General features: G+C 44.6%; 1 long non-coding RNA gene across 1 annotated transcript in view; it reads left to right on the top strand.

Annotated features, from left to right (window-relative positions):
* The first annotated feature begins 3,492 nt into the window (after positions 1 to 3,492).
* Positions 3,493 to 6,724, top strand: part of LOC146207199 (uncharacterized) — a 40,110-nt gene continuing 36,878 nt past the window's right edge. Inside the window, exon 1 of the long non-coding RNA XR_014703314.1 lies at positions 3,493 to 3,608. This is a non-coding gene — a long non-coding RNA (uncharacterized LOC146207199). The remainder of the gene's footprint in view (positions 3,609 to 6,724) is intronic.

The following is a 6,724-nucleotide window of genomic DNA, read 5'->3' as shown; positions in this document are numbered from 1 at the left end:
TGGGCCGGTGAGCTACCGAGTGCAGAACTACAACTTTTGGCCAAAACTAATGCAAAGATAAACGTTGTTCTACCGTAAATAATGCCCTAAGATTGAATATTGTGACTATAAATTGTAAAGAGAGAGAGAAACAGCATGTCAGTGTGATATTTATCCAATATAAGCGATGGCTCTTTCTCCTATTGGCTTAGTTTTGAGCAGCACAAATACCAATATTTCGCACTTAATAGGCAAACTTTGAAATAAAAAAACGTTATGAAAATATTTATGGTTGTGCAATCACTTAAGAAAGTTTTTAGTCGCATTTTGGGAAACAAAAACCATTTATTGGCGACGTCTGCTTTTGAGCCTTCGCTACTATGGCTTTCGCGGTCTATGTACGCACCTTCAAATGATGATGATGACGAAAAAGAAACATCGCAGTAACGCCACTCCACGTACCCGAGAAAAACCGACTGTCCCGCAACAAGTAGCACACTGGCCCATGATTCTTAGCGCGCCCATGGTGGCTGAAGTGCAGCGCCCTCAGCTTTCCCTCTAGTTAGTGTAAGGAACTCTATGGCTGCTCGGACATGGTTCGAGAACCGCGAGGCCACATTCTCTACGTGGCAGGCCACTCGAATGCAATGGTATCCAATCGGAAGTTGATGCAGGCGAAATCACTGTTCCTGAAGCTCTGGGGTTTAGAGATAACAGTGGCCGGGTGAATAAACCGGCGGTGGAAACTAGCAAAAAACGGCTGGAAGATTGGCGGCTCAAAAGCAGAGAAGTGACATAATGTTAGTAATGTAGGAGCAAAATTTAATAAATAGAATGATGGTTTAGTTAACCATTCTAAATCAATAATTAAGATATATGGAGAAAAATGAGCATGATAGCTACTGCTACCACTCCGTTTCAAAGGGGACGCTCCTATATTCCATCCATCCATCGGCACATATACCTGCCACGTCGGGACAAATGAGCTTGTGCGCCCCGCCCAAGCGCGTCAGAGGGTCGCGGTGGCGGATCGCGGATCACGGTAAGCTAAATCTCTCTATTGAACTTCGGCGGTTTTCTTGATGAATATTCTGCTGCAACGCATATCTGGGTATTTCGCCTGTGATTTTTTTCAAGTATTCTCCGGCGTTTTTCTCATGTTTACATGCGAACAAATAAAATAAGAGTATGTGTGTGCACGCGCAAGAGGGAAGTGTCTTCGTTTATCATATGAAAAAAAAAAAAAAAAATCTCGCGCCTTACCGAGAAGTTACGCGAAGCCCGGCGCTTGGATGTCGTTGGCGCTCAGAGAGCACAAAGCTTAAACGCACTAAATGTAACTTTCCGCTGTTCCATACTGAAGGAATGTGAAATCCCAACTGCGGAACGAGGAACTGGTCAAATGCAGGCCGCCCGCGATTGCATGTGCAGAGATCCTCTCGTGGGCGGCATCTGACCAGCTAAACCATTTTCCTTCTCAATGAAGGAAATTCGGTGCTATACGAGTGTGCGTTGCCGAGTTTAGGTTCTTCAAAATTATACCGTTGCTTACAACTCGTTCAAAAATGATGTAACAGAGTACTAATAATCAACTTCTAGCGAAACGCCAATTGATTTTTGAATAGTTCGCTTGAGATAAAGGAATGAAATCACGAAAAGCAATCATTACAAAATGGGGAAAAAAGTGAATTGCAAGTAATAAATTTTATCTATCGCGGTAAGGACAAGTTTGTAGCGTACGCATTTGCAGGGCGCGTAGCAGTTGCGCTCAGCTGCCTGTTCAGCCTAGCAAAACTTGATTTTTAGAGGCAGCGAAGATACTTTAAGCGTCTTAAATTTATATCTACCCTTTGCCCCGCTTCTCGAATTTTGTAATATGAATCTGTTTTACAAATGCCTTTCTGTCGTGGATCACGCAGGGATGCTGGATTTCAGCGAGCGTGGTTTGTGACTTTTTGTCCGTGTTTTCTTTGATATATATCTTTATTTTTGTTTTTTAGCTAAAAGTCTACATTTCGTGGAACATGGACAGTTGTAAACTCGCTCTCGTATATCTTGTGTCCGCTAGCGCTGCCTAATTTAGAGCGGTACATCGACCCTATATTTCTTGGATGCCCGAAATAGCACTATGCCGAAGCTTTGAAACTCGCAGAAAAGGAAGCAGCTCTGAGCGAGAACTGCATGAGGTTACGCGGCGGCAGAAATGCATGTTCGTTCTCTCATCAATTCTCTGAGACCCGCCGCTTCTTTGAACGTGATGCGTTTCACCTCTCTAAAACTCTCAGTTCCAGTGGAGACTGTGCTTAAAACTTTGTATTTCATGAAACACTTCTGCCGACATCTTCAAATTAATAAGTACTGCGTCATGAAGCCTTTGTAAGTAGCTTCAAGGAACTGGTTTTGACAATGTAACGGCCGGTGAATGGTCAAAGTGGGTGGGGAGCTTTGCTCAGCTACCAGCACCACAAAGAGAAAAGCAGAAGGGACGAGACACAGCGCTGTGTCTCGCCCTTTCCGCCTTTCTCTTTGTGGTGCTGCGCTGCTATGGTTTTATAATGACATGCCGACTAGCCCGTTAGTCTGTGGTGTTAACACCAAATAAAAAAAATCACTGATAGATGCATCCTTCATGTCTATCGTATCCCTGCCTCAGCCTATTCACAGCCTATAGTGAGCTAACATTTTCATAGTTTACTTAAGCCACTGTTGGAGAAATTTTTTTGTGTAATTTATTCACATGTGAATAACTAAGTGCAAACATTTTTACGGAAGAAAATGGGGAGGTCTCCACTTATCGCAAGAGTGAGGGGCAGAGGATATAGCGTGGTGCTTAAGAACAAAATCGTAAACTATATATATCGTTCAGTTGGTCTACAAGCTGCTATAAACAAGTGCACTAGTGGTCTAGCAGGTGCGCTAAAATTAATATCCACTGCACGGGTATTTTCACGCATTACAAGGCGGTCCTGTCCACCTTCTGCATCTCTGAGAAGCTCGTGAAGGAGCTTGACTTTCCTTGAAGGCTACGGTCCGCCAAACGTTGGTATACAGGTGCATATTCGATGCAAATAACGGTCAATGCCATTTCGAAGGTTAATCGAACGTAATACTGTTCATGTCTGTCGAAATTTTTGTATGGCTGATCTAGTCTTAAAAAAACGTGAGGACCTATTTCAGCCTAGTATATAAGTGAAGTAGAGTTCAGTTTAGCACATTGCTTTTTCTTCCGTATATTGGTTCCTCTGAATAGTCTTGCAGCATTCAACCTTCATCTTTCGTATCCCACTGCCCGCATGATAACAATATGTGAATGAGCTTCTATGCCGTGGCCTTAATCGCGTTCTCAACACATTTAACCTATTTTTGCGCCTATGAAGACGTTTTGAGGGTGTCAACCTCAATTTCGAGTATGTTTTAAAGAATTGTGTTTCTTTTGTTGCAGTGACCCAAGACAGAGTGTAGTTGAGTCTAATTGGAGTAGACTCCCCGCACCACTAATGTATCGCGGAAGACGTCGGCAAATGTTCTGTGTGCTGGACGTAGCAAGCCCTGAAGACCTTCTTACCTTCGCGCTGCAGGCCGACCCAACACCGCCGACTGATAGCAAGGCGGCATCATGGCGTTTCTCAGTAAGTCTCATGCCTAGTGCGCCTAGCACGTTTCGGCGAAGTCACCATCTCCTTCGGTATTTGAGCAACCCATTGTGTTCTTGGAGATTACGCCTGGTTCACTGCATCTCCAATCACAACTCCTTTCACCCTCTTCCCTTTGTTTCTTTCGCTCCTCCGCGAGTGAGAACTAACAGGGTTGACGACTGGGCAAGTTGGTATAGGTTCATACTTAACCAGCCAAAAGACGAGACACAGCAAAGAGGAGAACAGGACAAGGCTGGACTATCAACTGAATGTTTAATGATCTGAAGAAAATGAAAAGCTCGCGCGCAACCCAACCAGTGGAATGGCAAGACAATGGGAGGAAGATGAAGACGAAAATTCAAAGCCAATTCAAAGTCAAGGCCTAACTAACGACTTTTCTAGTAGATCCAATTCCTTACAATGAAGGCTAACCGACGCCTTAGCCACACACTTGTCCTTGGCTTTAGCAATATAAAATGCTTCAACCAACTCCCTGCAGAGTTGATTACCATTGCTATAAAGTACACCCGTATTATTGAAGTCAGGCGCACAAAGAGACGGGTCGTGCTTCGACTTACACTCTCGGGATTGCACATGTAGCGCAAGATTGGAACTCGCCTTCCCTCCCAGAGAATTAGAGTGTTCCGTCAGGCGCACGTTGAGGCATCTGCCTGTCTGTCCGTAGTAGCACCGGCCACAATTCAGCGGAATGCGGTAGACCACCTTCTTTCTGCAGGAGGTGAACTTTTTCTTATGTGACACTGCACGTCGAAAACTATCACGAGGTACACTGTCAAGCCCCTTTCGAACTCTAGCGCACAAGCCTTTTACAGCGAGAAACAAGATAGGAGGCTTGTGCGCTAGAGTTCGAAAGGGGCTTGACAGTGTACCTCGTGATAGTTTTCGATGTGCAGTGTCACATAAGAAAAAGTTCACCTCCTGCAGAAAGAATGTGGTCTACCGCATTCCGCTGAATTGTGGCCGGTGCTACTACGGACAGACAGGCAGATGCCTCAACGTGCGCCTGACGGAACACTCTAATTCTCTGGGAGGGAAGGCGAGTTCCAATCTTGCGCTACATGTGCAATCCCGAGAGTGTAAGTCGAAGCACGACCCGTCTCTTTGTGCGCCTGACTTCAATAATACGGGTGTACTTTATAGCAATGGTAATCAACTCTGCAGGGAGTTGGTTGAAGCATTTTATATTGCTAAAGCCAAGGACAAGTGTGTGGCTAAGGCGTCGGTTAGCCTTCATTGTAAGGAATTGGATCTACTAGAAAAGTCGTTAGTTAGGCCTTGACTTTGAATTGGCTTTGAATTTTCGTCTTCATCTTCCTCCCATTGTCTTGCCATTCCACTGGTTGGGTTGCGCGCGAGCTTTTCATTTTCTTCAGATCATTAAACATTCAGTTGATAGTCCAGCCTTGTCCTGTTCTCCTCTTTGCTGTGTCTCGTCTTTTGGCTGGTTAAGTATGAGAACTAACAGTCTGGAAGCGCTTTCCACCTGCCAGATTATGCCTCGCTTTGTGTCATTAACTTTAACTGCAGAGTTCTTGAAAAAGCTGCGTGCCTTTTGTAGCACATTGTTGTATTCCTAAAACGCTAGTGGGTGTCTAATTACCGCCAAAAAAAAAAAAAAAACGTCGCAACACGTCGGAGGTTTCTCAAATTGAAAACAATACTGGGGACAGAATTGCCTTGCAGCGTGCTATACTATAGCGCAAGCGCGTGAAGATAGCCCGGTTGTTGCGGTTTAGGGGCGAGCCTTGCCATCGCAGCCGCGTTGCCTTCATCTGTTTTTGTCTGCGGAGCTTTTATTCCATCATGCCAGTATTTATCGCTGGCACGCCGCAACTAAGTTATTCAAAAATAACAGAGAAGACAAGGCACACAAGATCCAACTTTGAGAGTGGTCGCATTCGGGATGAAGCAGGAAGAGCGAGCCACCAAGACCAACTCTTTCTGCCTGATTATTGCCAACAATACACTCTGGTGTAAATCTTTGGAAGCGCCCCTCGCCGACACTGATGATGGAAGCGCGGCTTCACTCGTGCCGGCCATAGGAAGATCATTAGAACTGAATAGCTCCTATCTTTGGTATCGATTCCGCAAATAGAGCGTGCTGAAAAGCGTTTCGCCACCCTTGGCGCGCTTCGTTTCATTTCGGGTGTACCTCCACATTATATACTTTTTTGCTACCAGTGGAACGTCTTATTGCTTCGATTGTGTGCCGAATTTCATCCTTTTTTCGGACATTCCTTCTCGCGTGTAGATATTAGGTTTATTTTTATGGTTGTCATATAGTTTCAGAATATTACCCAGACGGAAAGCTGGCGCCACCCTCTCTGTGAGTTTTTTAAGGGGGCACTTCATCCTCCATGCCAGGATGACAAGGCTAGCTACTTGGCTTGACCCTAGAACGTAATTACGACCAGAGCTCTTTGATAACACCACTCGTGAAACCTCTCATAGGCCCCGTGCAATTAAAAACGGTGGGTTTGATTGGTCAAAACATAGGCGTTTACGGATAGTGGCAGCGTGTAAAGTTGAAAAGTGCAACTTTGATATGGTTTATGGATAGTAGTAAACGGTGTTAAAGTTGTAACCTTTCAGTTTGTTGAAAAATGACGACCACCTGCCAAACAGAATCAGTTGAAAAGATGCAGTAGCAAAAATTATTAGGCGTAACAGCCGTACAGATATTTAATGGGGGAAAATAAAACGAAACGCAGTTTTCAGAAGGCAAGATAGGCAATAGCAAATAGCTCTTCTTTACTTATTCTTGATGGTATAGCAATTCATAAGCATCCAAAAATTGCATACAAAAACTAGTCACTTTTTGAAGCAGTTTCCCGACTGGTATAGGACGTATCCGATACATATGGTATGGGCGTGTCCAGAAATCTATGATAAAGATCAAGGAGCAAAAACAAAATTTTTGACAGTGTACTGTTCAGCTGAAACCCTGAGATTCAGCTAGGTTTAATACGACAGGTTGAACACGCTGCCCGGGTCCAAACAAACAGACTTCTTCTACCAGTTAACCCCCTGTCTTTCCTCCTCCTCCTCTTTCTCCGGGTCCAAGGGCTCCAGGCCGCCGCCTAGGAGGA

Source organism: Amblyomma maculatum, chromosome 1 (genome assembly GCF_055883805.1).
Source record: "Amblyomma maculatum isolate TAMU_Amacu chromosome 1, ASM5588380v1, whole genome shotgun sequence".
Classification (NCBI taxonomy): domain Eukaryota; kingdom Metazoa; phylum Arthropoda; class Arachnida; order Ixodida; family Ixodidae; genus Amblyomma; species Amblyomma maculatum.
The sequence above is the reverse complement of the archived record's forward strand: the minus strand, read 5'-3'. Positions and strand labels throughout refer to the sequence as shown.